Genomic DNA, 12985 nt, shown 5'->3' with positions numbered 1-12985 from the left:
ACTTGTCATTCAACAGTCCAACTAACTCCTTAGATGGTTTCCTGCTTCTAATATATGTTTAAAAATATTATTGTTAGTCTTATGTTTTCAGAGATGTGCTCCGCATTCATTAATATTTTGTACCCCTTATTATCTGCTTGCATTTATTTTGCCAAAATTTGAGTTGGTTTTGGAAATGTATTTTGTTTTGTTTTTGGTTTTTTGCTGTTCATCTGGGTTATATTCTTGTATTTTTATTGTCAGACCTTCTTATGAATTATCAGTGGATTCTTTAATTTTATTGTTTCATTATTAATATGAGATGCTTTCATTAGTTCATTTTTATATAACTATTTAATTTTTAATGTTTTGTAACTCTTGGTGAATTATGTAAACCATTTTGATGTGAGCTGCCATGAGCATAATTTACTATGGAAAGGTAGCATACAAATAAATGATGATTTATAAGCTTTTTTCCGCAGGTGGCTTTGAGTGACAGATTGCTAAGCCCAGCCAACGGTAAATGGCCATGTACTTCAGGATAAATGGCCATGTACTTCAGGAAGCAACACTAAGACCGTTTGGACAAATGGGAGGAGGGCTGCCACAGTGCTAACTACTACAATGCAAGCTTTGCCTGATTTGCACCCCTCTCAGGCAAGATAGTATCAGAGAGTGTGTCTCAGAGAGGAAACCTGGCTTTTTCACCTGGATGTGCAGGAAGACTAGAGACACCAGGCAATACAAAAGTGACAGACTGGGCTTTGGCACACCAAGTGGTAGATAAAGGATTTTAAATAAATACATTTTAAAGGGCAGAGTTGTGCCACAGCCTTTACTAGCTTTCTTGAGTCAGTATCCACTTTTTCCACACTATACATAATTTTACACATAATTTATCATATCCCCACTTGCTCGCCTTTTCTCTAAACACATATATTGTAACCTTTCCTCATAGGGGATTCAATCATGTTGGTTGCCCCTTTCCCAGTGTTATGATATCCATTTTGAAGTGCAGTGACTGGAAGTGCACACAGAAGCCCGTGTGGTCACACTAATAGGTATGTATAATGGCATTATGATATTGGCAGTTTTATTTTCACATCACTTTTTCAAATAAACTTTTCAAATCACATGGACTTTTCAGTCCATTTTACAGTCCATTGGATTTAAAAAGGAATTTATCTGAATGCCTCACATGCAACTCCACAGATGCTAAGCTACACCTTTGTGTTCTAATAATGTTCCAAAAAGTTTTGTTAAGTTCTTTGTCTTCTGAGCTCCTTTAATACTTACATTTAATATTTCTAGTGCTGGAATTAAGGGATGGTTGTCAGGTAAGATTAGTAAACCTCCCAAACAGTCAGATAGCCCATAAGGTTTGGGGCCAGAATTAGCCTGTGGTGCATCTATCAGGATTATTTCTGGGCAAACCCTTGCAGAAGGGGGCCTGCCACTATGAAAAATTATCCTCCCTTCTCCAAATCCATCATAGATAGGGACATCCACTGGTCCTTGATCTAGAGTTGCCAACTGCCCGCCCCCAAGCAACAACAGTCCAGCCAACTCCTATACCTTTATTAGAAAGGTACAGTCAGAAAGTTCTTCCTGATGTTTAATCAGAATCTACTTTCTTGTAACTTGAATCTATTGGTTGGAGTCATACCCTCTGGAGCAGCAAAAATCAAGCTTGCTCCATCTTCCATGTGACAGCCCTTCTCTCATTCTTTTCTTTTCCAGACTAAACATACCCAACTCCCTCAGCCATTCCTCATAAGACTTGGTTTCCAGACCCTTGTTCATCTTGGTCACCCTCCTCTGCACACATTCCAGCTTGTCAATATCCTTCTTAAACTGTGGTGCCTAGAACTGGACACAATATTCCAGGTGTGGTTTGACCAAGGCAGAATAGAAAGGTTCTATGACTTCCCTTGATCTGGACACTAGACTTCTATTGATGCAGCCTAGAATAGCATTAGCTTTCTTTGCAGCTGCATCACACTGTTGATTCATGTTACGTTTGTGGTCTACTAAGACTCCTAGATCCTTTTCACATATACAAGACAGGTGTCCCCCATCCTATATTTGTGCAGCTGGTTCTTTCTGCCTAAGTGTAGAACCTTACATTTGTCCCTATTGAAATTCATTTTATTAGTTTGGGCCCAGTTCTCCAACCTGTTAAGGTCATTTTGAATCCCGATTTTGTCTTCTGTGGCATTATCTACCCCTCCCAGTTTGGTGCCATCTGAAAATTGGATGAGCATCCAAGTTGTTTATAAAGACATTCAGCAACAACAGGCCAAGGACAGAACCCTGTGGTACCCCACTTATCACTTTTTTCAGGATGACAGGGAAGCATTAGTGAGCACTATTTGGGTTTGGTCAGTCAACCAGTCAACCAGCTACAAATCCACCTAACAGTAACCTCATCCAGCTTCTCCACAGGAATATCATGGGACACCTTGTAAAAAGCATATGTCCACAGCCTTCCCTTGATCCACCAAACTTGTAACTATCAAAAAAGGAAATGAGATCTGTCAGGCAGGACTTGTTTTGGAGAAACAATGGAGATTCACTTATGTATTTATTTAACAAGATCTGTATACCACTTAACTGTAAATAAAACATATAAGTGGTTTACAAAGACTATAAAATATACATTAAAATTGAAAGCAAGCTTATAAAAAAGCAACATGTATAAAATCAAGAATAAAAAAGGTCCTTCAGATTGCCATTCCCTCGCCCCAAACAGAAAAAATACTAGATTATATATTCATAAATTAATCTATTAAACTACAAATAAGCTCCATTGGACACAATTTATACTTTAAAGTCAATGTCACTGAAGTCCATATAATTTACTGTTAGTCCCAGAATAAGTGTTTAGGAGTGTAGTCTTGGGACACATTCACACTGTACATTTAAAGTGCTATAATACCTATTTAAACATTCGTGGCTTCCCCAAAGAATTTTGGGAGCTGTAGTTTAAGAGAGTTGTGCTGAGAGTTGTTCAGAGGCCCCTATTCCCCTCCCAGAGCTAGAATTCCCAGAGTTCCTTGTGAAGAGAGATTGATTGTTAAACCTGTCTGGAAATTGTAACTCTGAAATGGGGAGCCTATTCCGCATGCCCACATTAGAGTCCTAAATCTGGCATGTGGAGCAGGCTCCCCACTCAACATGGTGGAGCCAGCAGGGGATGAAATAGTGAGGGCAGGACTAGGGAGCACAAACCTACTATGCCCCTCATGCAACAGCTATCACCTAAGCTACTAACTGAATAGGACTTTTGTAATTCAAGAAAAATAAAGAGATGTTCTGAAAACTCTTTCATACACTTATATTTCTGTAGGAGGGAGAAGGGATGTGATTGCAACTTCTGGTACAAGTTGTGACATTAAAAGATTATGGAAAGCTAGTAGACACAAGGCCAAGTAAAATTAACTCAGAATTCTATGCAGAATCTGGATGCTTCAGAAGCCCAACTGGCTTCAGCTTGAAGTCAGGCATGTAATGTTGCTGGCCCCATACTGTGGAATACTCTTCTAGCAAAGGTTTAGCAGTGATTCTCACTGCTGTTTTTCAGGCATCTCTTGAAGACCTTTTTATGGTGACAGTCCTGTCCTGTTGTTTACATTTTTTCTGAGATGAGTCAGTCATTTTAATGATTTTTTAATATTGTTTTTATGGTATTTTATTTTTTATTGTACTTGCGTATTTTGTTGTACACTGCCTTGATATTTATATGAGGGGTGCTCTCTAGAAATATTTTTTCAATGCTAGTCCAACTCAGAGTAGACCCAATGAAGTTAAAGGACATGATTAATTTCATTAATATCAATGGGTCTACTCTGAGTAGTTAGTTACAATCCAAAGAAACTAAGGAAGGGACTGCCAAGCTGCTTGTGAAAAAGATGAGAATAAATAGGGGGTTTTTAAGTTTTTAAAATCAGCAAAATATTTCTCTTTCACACAAAAACTCACACACTTCCACATTTTTATCAGAATTCTGTCAGTTCTAAAACTGACATTTTCCTTTTCTGATCACTTCTGAGATAGTGGCATGGGAATCTTTTTTATTTATTTATTACACCGATGAAAACAGCAGATCATTCCACAGAGAAACAGCAAGGACAGTTGAAGTCCTAATCCCTGACCTGCCTTGCCCTTTCCTAACTAGCTATTGACATTGAACTTAAAAAGCTGCAGTGCTGCGATGAGATAATGACTTCTGTTTCTTCTCAGTGGAAAAATGGGAAGTAGGCCAGGCTGGGCTGGGAGACCTCAGAAATGGTCTCTCAAGGAACTGGTATAATTTAAGTCTCCTGATGCCTGAAAACTGTTTAGCAAAGGAAGGTATGGCAAAAAGCAAAGCAAAACTGAACATACACAACAATGATTCTTAGAATGCTTCTTGAAGGGCAGAATAATCCTATCTAAGTCATACATATAAATGTCCCTGGATCTCAATTTACTCCGGTAGTGAACTGGAGCCAGGAACAATTGCCCAGGAGATCTCATGGCCTCTAAATTCAGCAGAGATAGAAGCAGTTGAAGAAGACCCCAATCATATCTCCTGAAGAAGGAGGCAGTCACCTAACTCTAAATCTGGGAGTGGCTGCCCAAACCTTTCAGAAGAGGGATCTGAATGTGATATTTGCTCTTACTGACCCCCACCCCCACCCTGGAGAAGGCAAAAGACACAATCTGAGGCCACTCAGCAGCAGCACAGTTCAATCCCTGTGCCACTTGGGGAGGTGGGGAAGGGGCTCTGGCTGACATCAGATTTTACTTGAGGAAATAAGGGTTCAGTGGAGCCCATACCTTGGTGGTTTTCAACCTGTGTGTCGTGGCACCCTGAGGTGCCTTTAATGGTGGTCAGGGGTGCTGTGGGCAACAGTGGCCTCTTTCCCTCTTTCCTTCCCTCCCTCCTCTGATGCCCTCTTGCATCTCTGCCTCCCAAAGGCTTGCACAGCTGTTTGTTGCAGCAGCCTTGACTATAATCTCCAAAGGCGGGTACTGGCCTTTCTTGTGCTTGCTGTGTGCAAGGCCTGCCTGGGAGCTAGGTGCCCAGTGCTGAAGGGGAGACTTTCCGCCATGCAGGCCCAGCAGCGCCCACTGCTGCCATTGCTGGCCTCACGTTCACCTTTGGCCAATCTCTGTTGGGCCACCAAGGCTGGGGACATCCTCTTCCCAGGTTCCTGTGGGGTAGCATGAGGTGGCAACTCTCTTGGGGGGTGAGGGGTGGCTCAGAGACCAGGGGCGGTGGTGGCAGCTGCCCAGAGGACTCCCAAGGAGAGGGTAGAGGAGAGGAGTCTGAGGGAACACTCCACAAGGGAGGGTGTTCCAAAAACAGTGAGAGGCTGCCAGCTCTGCAGGCAAGGGGTGACACAACTGGGCTTCTGAGCCCCACAGGGGTGCCACAGAAAGAATGCAATTGGTCAAGGAAGCCATGGACTAAAAAAGGTTGAAAACCTCCGCCATAGCTGGTTCAGCTTCTGCGATCCCTAGGAACTGTCCCAGGTCCTGCAGGACTTCAGTCTGACCAGCTGCCTGCCCGATTCTGCTTCCTATTACCACACACTGATGCCTGCCAGTCTGTCAAGAAGAGTTTCTGCCTATGCAGCAAGCAGCAAACTCAGTAAATGGGTAGAACTACATGAAGACCAGACACACCAGCAAAGAAGCCTCCAAAGATCACTTGTCAACAGTCAAGTCCCATTGTGTTTAGCTCTACACCTACACACACGCTTTGCATGAGAGTTCCAGTAAGGAAGAAAACAGTGCCAGGAAGTATTTGAGTTTCCTATCCAAATGAACAATCATTTGGATTGACAGATATTTGTAACCCTCATCCTCACACTGTCGGTCCATTCCCTAGAAAAAGAAAGCCAGCCACTGAAAGACTGTTCCATTACCAGAACCTTCCATTCATCCTTCTGATTAGCATAATTCATGAAAAAGAGTAAAGGGAAAGAATCTTCTTTAGTGGATATTTAATCAGTGTTCTATGAGCTTCATAAGCAACCTCTTTAAGACACCAGAAAATGAAACAAGACATATTTCTGGGGCTGTCAGCAGGTAGATCCACTGATTTTGCAGTAAGTAATCTCTATGGGAGGAAGCTCTTGGCTCTGATGTCTGTGTTGAACATTCTGTGGCTCCCCCCAGCCGCACCCGGGCAGGTCTCTTCAGTGGGAAAGGAGGCGGTGATGATATTGCTTCTAACAACCAGACTGAAGTGCAGCCTGAGGCGATCTTCCAAAGCCCCCTCCAAACAGCCTCTAATTAATTTTTATCCTGCTACTCCAATGAGTCCCAGGAGGGCAACAACCAAAACAAAAAAATCCTCTCATTTGCTCATTCAGAAAAGCTTTGACGGCAGTTCTTCAAGATTGTAGAGCTCTAAAGAGAAAAATGGCACTGAAGTTTTGCAGCTGGATTTTCCTCCAGTTCCTGTTTTTTGTTCAAAGAAATAGTTCTGTTGTTTCTGGTGAACAGGTCAGAGTGTATTTCTCTTCAGATACTTAGAAACACTTTATGAATCCTTCTATACATGTAAGGAATTGAGTCACAAGCTTGGATTCTGCAATGCCACTCATCCACCCCAAAAAACTTTACAAGCACTTGGGCAGAAGCACAAACAAGGGTACAGTCTGGCTGAGGCCCACTTCACAGATAGAACAGAAATGGTGACACTGTTCATGGACTTTACCATATCAGACTGTAGGTGTGAGGGACCACAGAATGGATTGATCAATGTTCAATATATATATAATTCAGAGACTATTTAGTTCTCTGACATTTAATTTTGCTCCAATTCTTCTTACTTTTAAGACGTTCTTCCTGATATGCAAATCTGCAAAGGAGATCAGTTTTTCTCTTCCTGGAAATCCCTCCCCCTTTTTTTATATTTGAAAGCAGTGGTCTTATCTAACCTTAAATGTTTTTCTGCAAGTGGAACAAACTCTCTTTGTCCAACTTCTCTCCACTTTTCCAGGAATCTAATTCCTTCATATTTATTCTTATTTTCTTCTGAGACTTGCTTGAATAATCTGAAGACTGAAGTGCAGCTGTCCTTTGAACTGACTGTGTTGATCTTTGGAAGGGTTAAAGTGAGTGGATGGTTTTGCATTGAGCCTCAAAATAGGCCTCGCTTTTCATTTTGTTCTGTCCATTTCTATTATCTACATTCTACAAATTCTTCCTAATATGTCTACCTCCCCAGCATGGCTAGCTGGGTGGATCTGAATGCTGGTGATCATTCACAACAATCATGGAGTGATGAAAGAAGGCAGTAGATGCCCAATCCCAGAATACATGGAGACAGAAATCCATTTCATTACCTCATTATAGAAAAGCAAACGACAAGTCAGTGCAGAATTAAGTAGAGGCTGCTATATTCTTAAGGGAAAGCAAAGAGTTTCATGAGCCCAAGAGAGGCAGTATCACACCTGCTTCGCACCTCTCCTGTATTTCAATTTCTTCCCTGACCAGTGGGGATAATTTTGTAACATTACACCAGAACATCTTCCTTTCTATTTGACAAAATGAAACAGAGTCCTCAGGATTTTCCCACCCATTGCTCTCTTGGCTACTCTGCTGCAGTACTATTTCATTACTTATTGATTTTTCAACATGCTGTCTGCGTGGCTGTAATTTACACAGGTTCTGATGGCCCTTAGCAATTCTTAACACCTCAAGGTGAGGTCACGGAGTTCATCTAAGACAGTAAATGTAGACAACTAGAGTTTCAAGAAAGGATGACAAATTGGCAAACTTGGTAGCCAAATAGGAGTTGCTGCTAGCCCAAGGCAGGCCACATACTGAATTATCACTGGATTAAGACAAGAAATGAAGCAAGTTTGCACCTTGGTGTTACTATCCTGTGTAGCCAAGAATGAATGGGAAAGCAACTGAGGAAGTAAATACTGTATTTTTTTCTCTATAAGGCTCACTTTTTCCCTCCTAAAAAGTAAGGGGAAATGTGTGTGCGTCTTATGGAGCGAATGCAAGCTGCATAGCTATCACAGAAGCCAGAACAGCAAGAGGGATTGCTGCTTTCACTGGCAGCGATCCCTCTTGCTGTTCTGGCTTCTGAGATTCAGAATATTTTTTTTCTTGTTTTCCTCCTCCAAAAACTAGGTGTGTCTTGTGGTCTGATGCGTCTTATAGAGCGAAAAATACAGTAAATAGGCAGAACAAGTTCTAAAGGGCTTCAATTACAGAAGTACAGTGGTGCCTCGCAAGACGAAAAGAATCCGTTCCACGAGTCTCTTCGTCTTGCGGTTTTTTCGTCTTGTGAAGCAACCCTATTAGCGGCTTAGCGGATTAGCGCTATTAGCGGCTTAGCGGCTATTAGCGGCAAAGCGGCTATTAGCGGCTTAGCGACTTAGAAAAGGGGAGGAGCGCGAAAAAAATCGCAAGACTCGCAAGATGTTTTCGTCTTGCGAAGCAAGCCCATAGAGAAATTCATCTTGCGAAGCGCCTCGAAAAACAGAAAACCCTTTCGTCTAGCGGGTTTTTCGTCTTGCAAGGCATTCGTCTTGCGGGGCACCACTGTACAGATGATATCCAAGCTTTAGGATAAAGGTCTTGATTGTAAGAACAGTTCAAAAATTGATCCAATTAGCAAGAGTGGCAGCAAGGGCGTGGGTGGACTCTTCCTAGCTGCATGTCTTTTATGCAGAGGCTGGGCTGGCATCTATCTGTTGGGTATTTCCTGCATCAACCAAGATGTCCTGCAATACCCTCTCAAGTACTTATGACTCTATAAAAACAATTTATTTGTGCATTGTTATTACATTTATATCCTAGGGTTGCCACACATTTGGAATTTTCCAATCATTACTGGGATTCGGCCATCGGAAACATTGGGCAGAAATTACTTAAATGTACATGAAAATCTGGACTTTTGTGTCCAGATTTTCACTTTTTGAAATATGTCAACCCTATTATATCCTACCTTTCCTCAAGGTAACATACATGGTTTCCCCTTTCCATGTTTTCTTCACAACCACCCTGTCAGGTAGGTTAGGGTGAGAGACAGTGACTGACCCAAGGTTGCCCAGTGCGTTTCATGGCTGAGAAGAGATTTGAACCCTGGTATCTCATGTCTGTGTCCAGCAGGCTAACCATAATAATAATCATAATAATTTATTTATACCCCACCCACCTGGCTGGGTTTCCCCAGCCATTACATCACACTGGCTCTCACAAGTTGTATGCCTTGAATAAACAAAATAATATAACTTGTTCCTAGTATAGAAGGACTAGTTCAGAAGAACAAAGAATGAAGCTTTGTCACACTTTAAAAACTTACAAATGTATTGTGACAGAATGATTTCTTTGCTTTATTTGCTGCTACAGGCTAGCCTGGTTACCTTATTCCCTCCAGGATTGTCAAAATGTGTGGATCCAGAAAGTTGAGAAGAAAAAAGTATAAGCTGAGTCTGGCAGAATTCAGAAGGGCAGGCTGTGGGAGAGTGAGCACGTATGCATGCCTGACACCTTAAGGTGCAGTATGGCAACTGGAGCAAGTCACTAGACCCATAGCTATGACTGGGGAACACCCCTGCAGGAAGAGAGGAAGGTGTGTGATAATTTATTATCCCATCGCCTCCAGTCTGAAGCCAGAAATGCAGGACCAACCTGGGTGGACATAGAATGCTAAGATGGGCTTCTACAAATAGCAAGCACTCCTATGCTAGATATGCCTTGAAGATGTCTTGTATTTTTGCTCAATGACAATTCTTTCTTTCCCTTTAAGCATAGTTTTAAAAATTCCAAGCATCCAAAATTAATTGCAAAATATGCCACATTTGACCATGAAAATGACCTTATGGGTCAGAGCTCCATTTGAACATGTGTTGTACACTCCTCACCACCAAGTATACAAACAGAGACTCAAAGATGTCTGGGATATCTCAGTTGGTAAAGCATGAGATTCTTAATCTCAGGGTCGTGGGTTTGAGTCCGTTAGGTAAAAGATTCCCGCATTGCTGCATTGTTGGACTAGTTTACTTTCATGGTCCCTTCCAACCTTACACTTCTATGATTCTATGAAAGTGACACACTGACACATGTGCAGCCCAATCCTATGCATATTTACATAGAAGAAAGTTTCATCATTTGCCTTGTTGGTTTACCATGAACAAGCCTTTCTTGTCTGTTTGTCTCCTCCCTTCTAGAATGTGGAAGAAACAGACCACTCTCACATCCAAACCAAGGGTTGTGGGTTTATCTTCCAGCAAGTTATGATCTGCAACCAAGGTTTAATTTTGGCATACTGATTATGATTTGTTATAAGCAAAAAAACAACAACTATGGTGTTTGAACATAATGCTAAGTTAGAGGTCTTGGTGTGTTTCTTTCATGTGCTAGCAGGGAGGAAACAAAAAAACCAGAAATCAATCATGGTTTACCATGAAATGCACACTGGGCCACTTGGTGCAATGGGGCTTACTCCCAAATAACTGCATATGCCTTAAAATAACATGCTAGCAATAAAATTGTCATGGTACACACACATTCTAAGCCTAACAATAAGGTTCTAGTAGTCATTGCATGAAGAAAGTAAATGTTATTATTCTCACATTAAAAGGAAGTTAATTATATTCATACTCAATTACTGGTAGCATTTTGACATACTTGAATCCAAACTACATTTTCAGTGCTGCACAATTTTGATAGGGCAACACTAACATTTCTTGACATTTTAATTTTTGCTGAGCCACCAAGGTACAATGCTTTGACTGTTTGTTCATTTCATTTCACATATTTATTTATTTATTTATTTATACATTCATTACGACTTGTGATATTCAAGTTTGTGTGAATAATACCAGGAAAAGATACTATTCTAAAAATCAATATGCTGAAAGTGCTGTTTTAGGGCTGCTGTAGTTGTTTGTTGTTTTTCTGAGTTATTCCTATTGACCTGAGTTCAAAAACAAGGTATTGATTTATAAAGTACCTTCAGTAAATAAATGCACATTCTTTCAGCTAACCCTAGTAACTAGTCACATACTGAACAGGGCTTCAGCTCAGCTTACTGGCTGTGTTCAGAGTCCACTCTAAAAGCCACCAGACTCTGGGAAATAAAGGATAACCAAGAGAGAGTATCATATCATATAGTAATAGTTTTGGGGCACCAGTATTTTTGGTCTATAAGAGGCGTGTGGGGGATTGTAAAACACCATTAGTAGCAGATAGCGACTGATATTGGCCATAGGTAATATAATGATGCTTTCAGACAACTAAACAGCCTGTATTTATTTCTCAGTTTAGCTGCTGGTCACTAGAAAGTATGGAACCCCACCCCCCCACCCCCGTCTAGGCATCTTCTTTCTCTTTGGTACCACACCATTTCTTCAAGTCTTCAGGTCAAATCCTGTTAAGCCTAATGCTTCAGGACTGCAGCAGCCATGCTATTTATCAGTCATGGATTATATAGTCCACATCAGGCCTACAAGATGTCAAGCCTTCTCTCAGTCATTCTTCTGTGACCTAGGAGTAAAAATAGGTGATAGTACTTCATATGGGAACATGAATGGCTCTTCTGGTAACATATTCTGCCCCCTACCTCATCTTTTGTACAATTTTATATTATTGCACATTAATTTTTGGTGTCCATTTATGGATTATGATTAGATGCACTCACACTGACCAGCAGGGTGTGCTCTCAGAGCAAAGCCAGCTATTCCTTGGCTCCAGATTAAATGAAGCAGACCCTCTGAAATTTCAGTGCCCTCCAAAGGGTAGGTGGAATGCTTTCAAATTCCTTCCTACAATAGCTCACTAAATGGCAATAATATATAACAAGTAATTCCAACAAATTTATTTATTTACAGTATGAACAGGCTGCCCTAAAACAAGGTCTCACAACAAGAAATAATACCATTTAAAATTCAGTAACAATGGGGAAAAACAGCAAAATTTTTGAAATGTGTTTCCCCCCTCAAAGGTAAATTATTTGTCAGAGACTACAGACTTGTTTAGATGGTATGCCTCATTATATGTAGTATACTGCCCTCCCTAATCCCCAATGAGAAAATTTGAATTAATAAAATGCTACTCAGCTGAGTGGCTCAGCTTATTTCCACATATTTCCAAATCAAGATGTTTCAAAATCCAGTAACTGATATAGAGAAAGCTTCAAATATCCCCTAAAATGAATCTTATCTTTATTTTATCCACAGCAATTACTTTTTTGAAATCCATTTGCATTTCAACAATGTTCCAGAGTGCTTGGTGCTACTGCGGTGTCCAACCAGACATTTGTTGATTTGGTGAGGTATACAAATAACAATAATTTTAAAAAAAATGAACATTGGCTTGACAAGTTGTCTCAAATCTCCATTTCCAACTAGCTTTCAGATGCTCTCTCTTCTGCTTTGCTTTAAAAGTTTCAGTTTTGCATTATTATTAAGTAATTAATCACCTTAAACACTGAGGTCCCAAGCAATATATATACAACCATAACCTAAAGATAACCTAAACATAACCTAACCATAACCTAAACACACTAAAACATTTTTAACTCCCCTGCACACCACTGTACAAAATGAAGGAAGGAGCTATGAGGAAGCCTTCCCCAGGCTAATCTCCACTTCCAACACTACCAGGTTTCTTGATGCTTTCTTTTTGGCTCCCTCTCTAAATCCCCAGCAGATGCAAATATCCACTCTCACTGCATATTGTGCTGCTTCATAAATCCAAGCCTTCACAAGCAGTTGCCACTAGCCTTTTTGTTCAGTCAGGGAATTGTGCTTGTTCCAGCTCTGTGCTGAGCAGGACCTGACTTGCCAGCTACACTGGATGTGTCTATCAGGGTATTAGGGCAACCACTGTGCACCTATGGCAAGAAGGTGCTCTGCCAGATTCCACACACACCCTTGTTTAGATTGGGTGAATCTAATTAGATAAGCCATCCAAGAACAGAACTCTCACACTTGTGTTCAAATGCCACATCCTACTTTGTGGTGCTCCAGGAACAGTTTGTCAGGGC

General features: G+C 41.0%; 1 protein-coding gene across 10 annotated transcripts in view; it reads right to left on the bottom strand.

Annotated features, from left to right (window-relative positions):
• The window catches only part of ZFHX3 (zinc finger homeobox 3), a 340568-nt gene that overhangs the window by 218852 nt on the left and 108731 nt on the right, over positions 1-12985 (bottom strand). The window contains exon 4 of one of the 10 annotated variants that reach the window (XM_079989138.1): positions 9360-9550. The exons of the other annotated variants lie outside the window; for them this stretch is intronic. The gene's annotated coding sequence lies outside the window, so the exon portion shown is untranslated. The remainder of the gene's footprint in view (positions 1-9359; positions 9551-12985) is intronic. 10 annotated transcript variants of the gene reach the window in all.

This window comes from Podarcis cretensis (assembly GCF_951804945.1).
Source record: "Podarcis cretensis genome assembly, chromosome: 8".
Taxonomy (NCBI): domain Eukaryota; kingdom Metazoa; phylum Chordata; class Lepidosauria; order Squamata; family Lacertidae; genus Podarcis; species Podarcis cretensis.
Note: the sequence above shows the minus strand (reverse complement) of the source record. Positions and strands in the feature narration are given on the sequence as shown.